The 13,472-nt window shown below is 35.2% G+C and overlaps 1 protein-coding gene across 2 annotated transcripts in view; it reads left to right on the top strand.

The window, feature by feature from the left end:
- Positions 1 to 13,472, top strand: part of LOC145688058 (uncharacterized) — a 418,358-nt gene that overhangs the window by 310,975 nt on the left and 93,911 nt on the right. The gene's annotated exons all lie outside the window — the stretch shown is intronic.

Below are 13,472 nucleotides of genomic sequence, written 5' to 3'. Positions count from 1 at the left end.
AACTTTTCAGCTCACCCTCGTATAAGTTAATGCAGATACAAGAATTGTATTTGTTTCTTGCGTTGATAATGCAATTAACAAAACAAGTCGGATATTAAATAAACATGTAATATCAGAATTGAGCATGTGCCACCTACGAAAATAAGATAAATACTTCTAGAGTCAGTGAAAGACACATCAAAACTACCTAGGTAAATACGAAAGGAAAATATTCAACTTCTTGCGAATGTGAATTACTAGGCCTACATATAGGACTAACAGGTCGTACAAATACCAAGAACATCGAAGGTGTATTGTAGTGTGTATCAAAAATATGAGATCATAGGACAACTGTACAGAGAAAAGTTGTTGAAAATAGGTGGTTTTCAATCTAAAATAGTGGAATTTTTCCAATCGCACCAGCCGTTTGGGCTCCCCACTCGGTAAATCGCCCTAAATTAAATGAAAAAGCAACGTTGCCAGTTCAGCAGGCTATTCCCTTGGGTCCTTACTATACCAAAAATACAACATCATTGGGAAGCGGATCTGAGGTGTTTAGGTTCTCTCACACAATATGTACATCCTCTGTATAATTTTTGCGTAGGGCCTTTATATTCTGTTCGAATAGACTGCTGATCTGGAAATATTATACTTGTCCTTCCTGCTTTCTTAGAGTACATTCCAATGGTAAAAGTTAAATGAAACTCTCAGACGGAATTGAAAATGGGAAGAAATTAAATGAAGTGCGATGTCAGATTATGTCTGATTCTTCAGTGCTTATCCTGTTGTTAATTCATCGCTTACTATGTGTTTCTTTATATTGTGATTTACCCTAAACACAATCGTCATCGTCGTAACGTTTTTCATTACCTTATTATCCGAGAAAACAAACAAACAAACAAACAAAAAGCAGCTTATACTTTACAACAAGGGAAAAATTATAATAAAGTGATCTTCTTAACGACTTTCAAAATGTGTATTAGAACAAAGACTTTTCTTGATTTTCTCACAAAGAACAAAGTGTTGGACACTCAAGTGACAATGCTGACAGAAGTAGGTCATGTAAAATGAACATGCAGGAACATGCTGAAACATTCTGGAATATTATCTGATGTACTCGAAGTTTCCTTGGTGATTTTCTTTTTTCCGTAAATATGTCGGAAATGATTACTAGAAAAGAAGGATTAAAAATCACCACTGTGCATTTGACAGGGCTTCAGGTGTCCTCTTACCTTTTATTGTTTCCATCGTGGGACGTAAAACTTAAAAATTTCATTTCATTTTTTTTTATTGTTTCCATATTTGCCTTGTTTATTCCAATAGAAAATATCATATATCTCTTTTACTCCGTTTCTGTCTTTATTTATTTCTCTCTCTCTCTCTCTCTCTCTCTCTCTCTCTGTCTCTTTCCCTTTCTCTTTCTGTATCTACCTACGTACGTACTTGTATCGTAAGTAGCGACTACGATAGGATTTTTGGTTTTACCTCACAAGCAAGGGGCGCGATATCGAGACTCGAATTGCGCAATAAGAGTTACATATACTGAAATAGCATCAGGTAGTTAGTAAGTTACCAAATTATTAGCTGCAGTCCGCCAGTAGGGAAAAAGTTATGGGACTGTAAAGTTCAGAGCCTTGCGCACACAGAACTTAGCATTTGGCTTGTTCCTCTTTGTATTGACAAGAGATAATGAACTCTAACGTATTCCCATCACAGAACATGATGTTTGACATAAGAAAATCTGTATGAGAAGAATTGTCAGTGTTGCCATCCATAGAAATTACAGTGTTGCCAGAATAATACCTCGAAAAGCTTGCAAGCAAATAGTACGTGATTGGGACTTGCGTGCACAATACGGGTTATAAAACATATTCTGAAAGAGCATCAATCATGAAGTGACCACGTTATTAGCTGCAGTCTACCAGTAGGGCAAAATTATGTTGCTGCAAAGTGAACATGAGAGACTATGGCAAACAGAAGGAATAACCTGTTTGTGTGTGCAATAGCAAATGGTATTTGTTTGGAAAGGGGAGATAGCTATGTAAATGACAGTGTTAAGCCACACAATTGATATGAAGAACAGAAAGTATCGAGTGATCCAAACAAAAACAGTTAGTACAATATCCATATCGGACGATAGCCAGCGACCGAGTTTTACGATTCGCGATGCTGGCATTTGTGTTGTTTGTCTGTCGGTATGCCTCACGATAAATGCCCAACGAACAAACCGATTCGAACTCGAATGACATTTTCACAGGTTTATCGTGAGGTCTACTTTGCGAATCACCTTCATACTAGTGTTCTCTTGGTAGCTTATGCATTTCTGTTTAAATAATATTCTGTAATGTAATACAAGTATATTATAACTACTTTGATTCTTACGAACTAAATAACGTATTATGTAAAACGTAGTTCCGTGCGTACCACGAAAACATGATGTCACAAAACACAGTTGTGTTCACTCTTTCATTCGCTGGAAATCAAGCTTTTCGAGGTATTCTTATTCTGGCAACACTGTAATTTCTATGGATGGCAACACTGATAATTCTCATACAGATTTTCTTATGTCAAACAACACGTTCTGTTATGGAATACGTTAGAGTTCATTATCTCTTGTCAATACAAAGAGGAACAAGCCAAATGCTAAGTTCCTTGTGGTTTTCGTACGCCAGGCTCTGAATTTTACAGTCCCATAACTTTTTCCCTACTGGCGGACTGCAGCTAATAATTTGGTAACTTACTAACTACCTGATGCTCTTTCAGTATATGTAACTCTTATTGCGCAATTCGAGTCTCGATATCGCGCCCCTTGCTTGTCAGAGCCGAAAGTATCACCCCTGTAGTATAGTTCCCTATTTACCCCATATATTTTATAGATCTCCTCCATCTTTTAAGAGGAATATGGGGCCGTTATCGTCATCATTGCTCCTTAGTGTTACCCACGAAACAAGACGAGAAATAAGGTCTCGATTCTCGAATAACTTTTTCTCGTCTCATTACGAAAGAGGACTCGTTTATTTGTATATTTATGTACAAAGTCTATGCCCTGATCTCTTTCTTGCCCTGGTTTCTAGAAGATATCAGAATTTTTCCGCATCATGAGAGGTCCACGAAGGGTGTGATATAACAACGTTTAAACCATATTTACTAGTATTGGAGTACATTGTGTAATGACTTGCTTATCTTTAAACATTGATAAATATTATTCATTGTGTTCGTACAACTACTTTGTCAATTTACAGTTTATATACTATAAACCATGTAACACTAAAACAGAGTTTGAAATCTAATGTGAAAGAAGCATCAGACTTGGATGAACTAGTGTTGCCCGCGAGACTAGTTTTTTTTTTAATTTTACGTCCTACGGTTATGCCGGGTAGGCTAAAGGAAAGGATGATGAGAAATAAATGAAATGGTGGAATGAAGAAAGTGGAAGGAAACGGGAGAATCCCGCACACACGGTGTTTTTTCACCATAAAGCTCACTTGGCACGAGCTGGGATCGAACAAAGGACCCCATGCACTAGAGGTACCACTGATCCACCGCGTCTAGAATTTTTCTTCTCTTGTCTCGTTTTTGAATGAGATGAGGAATTTCTCGTGTTGGGCAACACTCCTGCTCGTACACCTTAAAAATATCAAGTAGTTTGAAAAATGTTAATTTAGTGTCTTCTTCAGCATCAAGGCTATATGAGACGTGAACCTATACAACTTAACTTGGGATGCGAACCACATGAACTCCCACTGAAAATCGAACCCAAGTCGTCTGCGTCGTAGATGTGTATGCTACCATATAGATACTAGGCGGCTATTAAAAACTCCTGAAAATTAGGTGGGTGGGTCACGTATTAAACGAATGTTAGAAGTGGTAAGAGAAGAGAGGAGTAGTCCTTGACAAAAGGACCAGAGGAAGAGGTCGAGATTCAAATACGAATATATGGATCAAATAACACAACTGTAGGAAACAAAGACTATTCAGAGAAACTCAAAATAAAGAATGGAAAGCTGTGTCAAACAAGTTGACAGATTGTTGATCCAAGAAGGGTTTGATATAAAAATTGAAAATCCAGTTTCACTTAACTTATACAAGGAATAAAAGGCAATAATTGAAGTAGAGTATTTATTTTAGAAATTTTCTTCGTCAAAATTATTTGTCGAAAATAAATTTCTATTTTATTATAGAAGTATACATTTTATATATTTTAACTTATTATATTTTAGGTTAAAATGAATTACAAATTCATGTTTCTGTTACTGTTTATCTACCATAGCAGAAAATTATATAATTGTGTGTGTGTTAAACATTTGAATATACGTACATGTTCACAAGCAAAATATTAGTAGGCCTAAGCGATGGCGATTTTTTATAAAATTCAATCTGTCTGTCTTGAGGTTTTCATGTGAAATAGTTCGTTTTGAGTGGTGTATAATTATTATACATTTTAATAAAAAAAATTCACATCGAGACTACCTCAAGAATTTTGAATGAAAGTAAGAGTTTAACCTAATTATTAACACGCAACCTTACAAAACAGGCCCCCTAAATACATCACCCCTGCCTCAGGTACGGCGAGACATCAGTTCAAATATACGCGGTCTAATGTCTCAGAGTTGCTAACTAAGAGAGCGTTTAAATCACGGAAGGTAAAAAACCAAACACACCATTAAAAAAGGAAAGAAAAAAATATCCATGATGATAGAATGATTTGAAAGTTTATAAAGTAAGAGGAATTTAATATCCCAAAGGTTGCAACGCATATAATGTTTGACTTCAGAAAGTCCATATACCGCAACGAAAATAGACTCACGTTAAAATATACTTCACTATTCATAGTACAGTTTATTTATTAGAATATTATTTCCGTTTTATTTTTATTTTTCTTCTTTTTAAGAAACCCTCCTGTAGCCGAGACGAACGGCGCGCGTGTCAGTTTTACCTCTCGAATAATACACACACACACACAGACAGACAGACAGAGAGAGAGAGAGAGAGAGTTTTACATTGTATTTGCTTAAGGTAGTGATGTGTCTCGCGCATATAGATTTTACACATTCTTTCTTGATTTTATCTTGTGGACAGCAGAAAAAGTTGCAAAAATCATAAATTTTACATTTTATTTTCAAGAATTAAGATTCGAATTCTAGGATAGACGAGTTTGAATATTGTCTTCGAAATTTTCCTCAAACAAATCATAAAAATGTATGTGTCAAAGTGAACGGTTAATGTCATTGCTTTGTGATTGAGAAGTCTTGGATTTGAGTCCCACGACTGTGCTGGCCGAGCTTAACTGTGAGATTTCGTCCAATGATTTTCTTCATTACGCAAGGCAAGGGTTGGGATTGCTGCCTTTAAATTTATGTTCTAAATAACTTAGTTTGAAAATTTCTTTCCATTGACTGGTTGATTGGTGTCGCAGTTGTAGAGCGCTCACCTTTGCTGCAAAGGATCCCTGGTTTGATCCCAAATGATGTAAGCTTGTCTTGAATAGCGTGGTTATCGTGGGTTTTTCGGCTTCTCCTGTTTTTTCTCATATTTTCATTCTGTTGATTCTTTTTATACCATTCACTTTCATGGATCATTTGTCTCCTTTAGCAAGCAGGGCATAAATATGAGACACAAAATTGAAAGATTTTTGGGAGGTCTGATTGGGTTTCAATACACCTTCATTGAAGATTATTGATGATCTGTGTGGGTGATCTGCCAACCTTGACTGACATCGGTCAAAAATTTGGTTATTTTTGTTATTTTTGTCTGTGAAGTTTCTTCCCATGAATTTTTATTTCATAGATATGTTGTGGATTTGAACCAAAATTGACATTAGCTGATCCACCATATTTGGTTGAAATCTATGGAGCGGTCCTCTATCTTTCAAACGTCAGATTACTTTCCAGTTCCTTCCCCTCTCCGTGTGAGTTAATAATAAGAAGAGTAGCCAATTGCGACGTCATAGAACAATGAGTTGAAAATAATTTATGTAGTTTTTAAAATGAATTATTTTAAATTAAATACTAAATATTAAAATTAAGTTTTTCATCGCCATTATTTCACTATCTTTGTATCTGGTGAATTACAAATCCCCCACCTTCCGTATGTAGCTCTACGTCATGTTATGATATTCAACATGTTAAAGATGTACATGTATTTACATAAGAATTTAATAGTATGTAATATCCTTAAAAACGTAATGTTTCGCATACCGTTACCAAGAACATTGCTACAATCCTGAAAAATATTTAAGCTGCATGGACTATTTCTCAATAAGAAGTCTTTAATGCAATGATTTTGAGTGGGAATTCATATTTTCAGGTCCTACGTTAAACTGTAGAGCCGCGTCTTATCTTTTGTGCTTTAAAAAAGTAGAGAGAGAGAGAAGAAAAAGTGATGCTCTAAATTAATCGAAACAATTACCAACTAGATGGTGGATTGTGATACTAATGGTGGTCATACTAACCAGACGCCTGGCTTGTAGACAACCAAAAATGATCTGCTGTTATGTGTGTTGCAGGTGTACTAGGAAATCAATCAGACAAAGCAGACATTGCACTTTTAGAAATGGAAATAATCCTATCACGAATATTTCTGTTGATTTTAATTTGAAATCAAATAGCTGTATGGCTTATTCAATAAGAATTGAAGTTCATTTTAGTGTTTTTTGGTAGAAATACTATTATTAATTTCGAGGAATTCATTGAAAAATGTTATATTAACATTCCTAATCTTACCAACCAGTTTATTTTCAATCTATTTTGACCTTCATTGCGCTCTCAAGCTTGCAAGGATTTTTTTTACTTTTAAGTTAATCAAAAACGTTAGTGCCTTAGTAATAACTCGAAACTGTGAAACAAACCTAAAGCTTTAAATTACTACAGCTGTTCACGTGCTTCTACAATGTTTAAATAAAACGAGATCAAAATCCTTCAAAATTAGGTATGAAATATGGAGTTTAACGTAGAATCTTAATCATACGAGTTTCTATTGGGGAAGTAGCGGCAAATGAAGGATGGCAAAATCTGATATACGTTTTTTCAAAGTATTGCTTATTACCATTAAGCAATTATCTTTCTCTGTCTATGATCTAATGAATTATGTCAAATATAGTGAATAGTAGATGAACTTGTCAAAATATGTATTAGGCTACCTTACACTTACAAAATTCTCATAAACCTAGGTTCTTAGTTTTGAAAATGCATTGATGTTGGTTCTTCTTTTGTTTACAAAACAAAACTAAATTAAATTTACCATTGCTACAGTCTTTGAAAGAGTTATGTGTGACGAGATTGCACACATTTAACTAAGTGATACGTGGTTAGCGCATCGTTCCTATTTATATTATTTCTGGTCCTCCAAACTGTAGTTCGCCACCTCTTTATAGAAGTAATTTTTCCCACTGCCTTACGATGCAAAATCAAGACTAAAACTTCTTGTCCTCAGTGGGAATCAAATCTGGACTCACTCGCAATCAAGTCACGAGTTCTAATCTTTCAGCTTCACAATACAATTTTCAAAATAGCAAGCAAATAAAAGAAAAGTATAAAAATTTGGAAAATATGGAGAAGTTAGTATGTAAAAGTAGTGAATCACTTTTCTCAATTAAACTTATCCAGAATGAAAGTTAAATGTTAACCCTTTATAGAATAAAACTGGTAAAGGAGGAAAATTGTACATAATCCCATTTAATCTGAAAAAAAAAATGTCCAAAGTGAAGCCTTCAATTTCAAGGTTCAAGTCACTTTATAATATTGTGCAGTCGCCCCTTGTTGGTCTGAAAGCTCAGATAATGTACTCATAAACAACGTAATTGGGGATGCCAGAACCGACAAGTTGCGCCCAGGATTTTGTATTCATGGAACTTGACAAATTGCGAGGTACGGGACCAGACCTGGGTTGCATTTAAATGAAATCCAACACGTACAAAAGAAACAGACTGTGATGTAAAAAGGGGGTGAAAAAGGGGTAAGAAGGGAGTAACTTTCAGGAGAGGTTAATCTACTCGCACTTACTTGCTGATCTGATTGTTGTCCTCTCGACGATTCCTCCAACGGGCCGACGTCCGTCCATCCCTCTGTTTGGCTGGCCGTTCATCCAAGTAACCAAGGTTAAGAGTCGGCGAAACCCGGACTGAGTAACCAACTTCACGAAGTCCGCAACTTTAGATAAACTTAAAACTTCTTCTTAAAAAGCAATACATCGTCGTTGAATCAAAGGTGCTCTCTAAGACAGAGCAAGGCTATTAATCGTAAATTTCAAATGAAGCTAGCGGTCTACATTTTAACTCGTCTCTCGCTCCATGTCGACTGTCCCTTCCAATAGTCTCTCAATACATTTTGTCTGGCCTTCTTTCCGGGTTCATGTCCTGGGTTATTCACTCTGCTTCGCGTCTCGATGAAGAAAGTGCATGGTTGTAGATTAACCAAGGTAAGGTGATGATAGGAATGCTGACGGGGAAGCAATCTGTTATTTTATTAATTAAGAAATTACAAACGTAAGAAGTAAATGACAGACCGCAAAGGCAAATGAACTTAGAAAAAAAAAAGTCGAAAGGTGATTTAATTTGAAACGAATGATGATGCTTTTGACTGAAATGTTCTTTTAAAATAAAATGTCCCATTGTTCAAAATAAGAAACTTTTCCATATGTCCAAATACACATATCTTCACAATATTATGTATGAACTTGCCTAAAGAGAAATCTTATCCAATAGATTGGTCTCCTTTGAGCAGTACTGGGTGATTCTCACGAATTATTTTAATGAATGAATATATATTTCAATACAACTTTTATTGCATCTTATTTATTTAACAAGTCACTTAAGGAATATTACATGAAGGATATCAATTCTTCTAGAGTCTAATTTCCTTTAGATTGCAGTATTTTATCGTCCATTTGTAAAATTCAAAATATTGTATTTTTTAATCTATGTAAATTCTTTCAATTTGATTGCCGTTCTTGTACTTTAGTAAAATTGTACAACTGAATTATTGATGTTTTTACCTACAAGAACCTGGCGTCAGTTCTTTCTTCACAATCAGGTGGTTCTGAGGTCGAATCCCTCAGCTCTGAACGAGATTTTCCATAGATTTGTTATATCCAAGAAGTAAACGCTCGGATAAGTCCTAGCTGGCATCTTTCAAAATTTCCTCCGATGTTTCTTCCGATTAATATTTTTTTACGTGTGTGAAACTTGGTCTGGAAATTAGCCAATTAGGTATATAAAAAAATAAGGAAATTAAAAAAGAAGAATGTAACTGATAGACATCTCTTTGTATAAAAATTTATTTGTGTTGCATATGAGAAGTGTGTGCTACAATAAAATTTATCTATGTTGATTGCTACGAGCAGGATCACCTATGCTTAGCGTCACCCACAAAAGGATAGACGAGTTAAAATTTTCGTGACGAGATATACAGAGAGATTAAGTGAATAGAAATTCGGAGTAAACAATGAGACATTACGATGACACTAGAAAATAAGAATGGGGAAATAGCCAACGGAACGAAAGTTTAGGAGGGTGGAAAGAATATGTTGAGGAATGGAATGAAGCAGCAAGTAAGTTAGAGTATGGGAGAGTAACAGAAGGGACTGCAGTTGCAGGAACGTAATTTAATAGAGATACGTTACTTTGAGAAGATTTTGAAGGATCTGTTTAGGGAAGACGTATTTCAGTAAAAGACAGAAAATAGGAAGATTAAGTGTGCTGTATATGGTTTGCAATGTCAGAATCTGAACAGAAAATTAGTAAGATGTTAGTCTGAGCGAGAACTGTGAAAAATATAAGATGAAAATGAATGAAGTGAAACGAATTATATCAAATATAAAATAGAAGAAAGTAGAACAGATAACAAGTGTTCGGTACTTAAATAGTATTACTAGTAAGATGAGAATGCTAACGCAAAATAAAAGCAAGTAAGAACTTATAGGAATGGTGAAGGAAACATGTAGAAGAATCTTTTGTGATATTTAAATAAAGATTTTTTTTTTAAAATAATCACTTCGTATTTTAGCTTTTTACTTTCCTCTGTTTTGATGTTTTGCATCCTTATGCAACGCCGAAGCTGTAAAGGACGGGACCTTCATGCAAGACTTTCCATCACAGTATAGGCCGTTTCTCACCACACTGGCTCGCCTTCAAGATAACTCGATGATAGGATCAAGCTAGCAAGTGTTTCGTTTGAAGTGTTATTCGTTATGAAGCGAAAATGTAGGTATATTACTACAATTGAAAACTAATATGGATAAAAATGGAGGAAGTTATCATGAAATATAAAACCAACTAGCATTTTTAAAAGCAATATTAGGGAATAAAATAATGACGTTGGTTGTAATTGAAAATAGAAAAAGAAATTGCGTAGAAAGTTGCTTGAAAATTAATTGTATCCTGAAATACGTGACAGAAAGGAAGGGAAGGAACAGAGGTGGCAAAGAAAATACTTCAATTGATGGGCGATGTTAAAAAGGATCGTTGCAAGATGGATAAATGAAAAGGCTAGCTGAGGATGATACTGTGTGGAAGTTTTTTTGTTCGTATCAAATAATCATCCAATGATGCCAGAATACTTTTTCATGATTATTTCTACCGTAATGCATTTTATATTAACTCCCAGTGTAATTTATTAATTTATTTACTAACAGTGTGTTATTTAACCGGCAGTGGGAAAGAAGTTGGCTAGCGCTTAAGTCAACAATTATTTCAGATCTCCATTTGAAACTTTCAATACACGGTAGGTGAGAAGTAGTACTGTAAATGTCCTGTTGATTCGCATTGAACACGATAGGAGATACGGTCCAGGGAAGAATTTCGTAGCTCCCAGCGGGAGGGGAGATAATGTTCCCAGAATCATCCCTGAATTAATCACTGGGTTGAGTATTAGACCCAAATTCGCCTAATAGAAAGAGCAGAAAAGTTGAACAAATGTCCTGATGGACTTCAATATGATTCAAATTCGGACCCCCAATTACTAGGAGAAAATGTTTACGCTTGCAGGGTTAGATAAAGAGTTCATTTTTATTTATAATAAATTCTAGATATAGCTGTGAAAACATTGTTTGTTGAATGAACTTCAGCCAGTGTCATACTCAGAACTTCATCAAGGGGAGGTCAAGCATTCAATCTTGTATCCTTCAGGATAAACATGATCTTTTGATCTTAAATGTTTATTTTCCCATTATATGTTGCTCAGTGGAGGGGTTAAACCCCGAAAACGTCCATGTTTAACGTTTCTTTTCAGCACCGAGATTATATTAGAAGTGAACTTACATTTAAGGTAACACGTTCAAATTTTTACGCTTTTCCACCGAGAATCGAATCTGGAACTATGAGCTCGGAAGTCGCGCACGCTAGCTACTGGACCAACAGGGGAGGACAAACCAATCAACAGTAAAATACAGAAAGACGTTTTGAAAGGTGTTAATACTATTGGGAAATATACACACGACTACTACTGCATTATTCTATACCTTTATTCTTAATCTGTACCAACCGCAACTCAGTTAATTATCTCCATAATATTCCAAAATTACACTAACATGGGAATATGTCTCAATATTATTCTAATAAACACACCATACTGTATCTTCAGTACATAATCTTTTCTGATCAATATATCTTCAATCAATATCTAGTGATTTAATAGTCTTACTCTTTATAGCCATCTTGTATAAACAAATCGATCAATATCTATTACAAATCGTGACTCAAAATATTGCACATTTATCTAGATTTCATTCAATCCATTAGAATCTATATTCATTTCATGAACTAATTGTTTACACCGTATATCCCCTAGCAACATAGTAATATGGGTATGTGTCATTATATCAAAACCTTGCAAGCCCGTGGCCTCATTCCATACGTACCAACAGAAGGAAGGTAGGTAGAACCTATATTTAAGGGTGCCATACCAGCGTTCGCCTGGCGAAACTAAGGGGAAAATCTTGAGATCTTCTCAGTGTGGCCGCACGTGGGTTTCGAATCGAGAAGCAAGAAGGCTAATATTTTGCGGACCAGAACAAGGCAGTGTTTGTCGTCATCTTAACTACAAATCTACTACACTCTATTTTTAATTGTCCAACGCAAAGAACCAATTTCTTTCCTGCTGATCTCTTCTGTCACTTTTCCTTCTCTTCACGCACGCGAAGTGAACTTCAATTCATCTAGCTTAGCGTTAAAACATTACAGATGGCAACAATGAATGTAGCGCACGTTGTTCTCGGACAAAAAGTGACTGATCTTTTCCTAAGAACTCAAACTATGCCGAGGGGCGCCTTAACCTTCCAATAGTAGAAGAAACCAGAATCAGCTACTTCCACGAAACTAACTGTTATCGTCGTTTTTTTTTTCCTACCCGACACTGACGACGTTTAGTACCCTCTAGCGGTGTTATTGAGAACTACTTACTACTCAACCAGCTACTACGATCGCTTGTCTCGGATGGTTTTCTTGATTTGTGAGTTTCTTGGTTTGGTGTCGGAGAAAAGTTGATGGAGAGGTGAGTTTGTTTCCTTTTGGCGGCGAACTTCAGTTTTATAAGAAAAGAGTCAGAGGAGAGAAAAAACAAAAGAAAAAGAAAGGATACACATTTTGCTTCGGAGCAGAAAGAGAACACGTGCATGTTTTCAGGTTTTACAGATTCAAATCATTGTCACGTGAATGGAATGGCATTATCTTTCTCGTAGATTTTTTTCTTTTCTTTTCTTCCCTTTCCTTGGCTTTTATTATTATTTTATTTAACAAAAATGACAATAAATCGCAGACAGTTTCAGAAATCTTTCTTTCTCTCTCTCTCTCTCTCTTGCTAGTTAGCACAGGAGAATTTTCTCGTAATTTGTTAAAAGCGTTTTTTAAAAAAACGTTATTGGTAAAACTAAAAACAAAACAAAACCTATTGGTGTCTTTGTAAAAGCGCTACGAATAGGATCGATATTCATTTTTAAAAAAAGAAATTATAAGAATACAAAATATTTATACTTAATACAATTATTGTTCGTGAGAAACTTATTAATAAATACAATATACACAACCATTTATTATTGTTATTATAATTTTGTGATAAATCGATATTTTACTTTCTTTCTTTCTTTCTTACATGTGAACGATTTATATTTGTTATATAACTTAGGAATAAAAAAATGAAGCAATACTACAGTTTTAAGGTACTAAAGTACGTGTGTGTGTGTGTTTAACTTTTTTAAGTACAGTTGTAGTATACTGTAAGCAGCGTCGTGAATATAATGATGGTGGAAGATCCAAGGACAACTAATGTAGGGGAAGGACTTGTGACGTAATAATACTATGTAAGAAGGGAGAGAGGAAAACCCCGCGAAAAGAATGACGGATAAGGCTTATTCTGTAGAAGTCTACTGTTTGTTTGTTACTTCAAATACGTACGATTCAGCGCTGATTTTATTTTTAATCGATTACTGTTTTTATGAACACATCTTTTAAAAAAAGAAAATCCGACATCGTTTTATCTATCCTGATAGTTGGACCACCACGG

The sequence above is a fragment of the Thermobia domestica genome, chromosome 1 (genome assembly GCF_964235325.1).
Source record: "Thermobia domestica chromosome 1, izTheDome1.hap1.1, whole genome shotgun sequence".
NCBI lineage: Eukaryota > Metazoa > Arthropoda > Insecta > Zygentoma > Lepismatidae > Thermobia > Thermobia domestica.
This window is presented reverse-complemented; position numbering and strand designations above follow the sequence as displayed.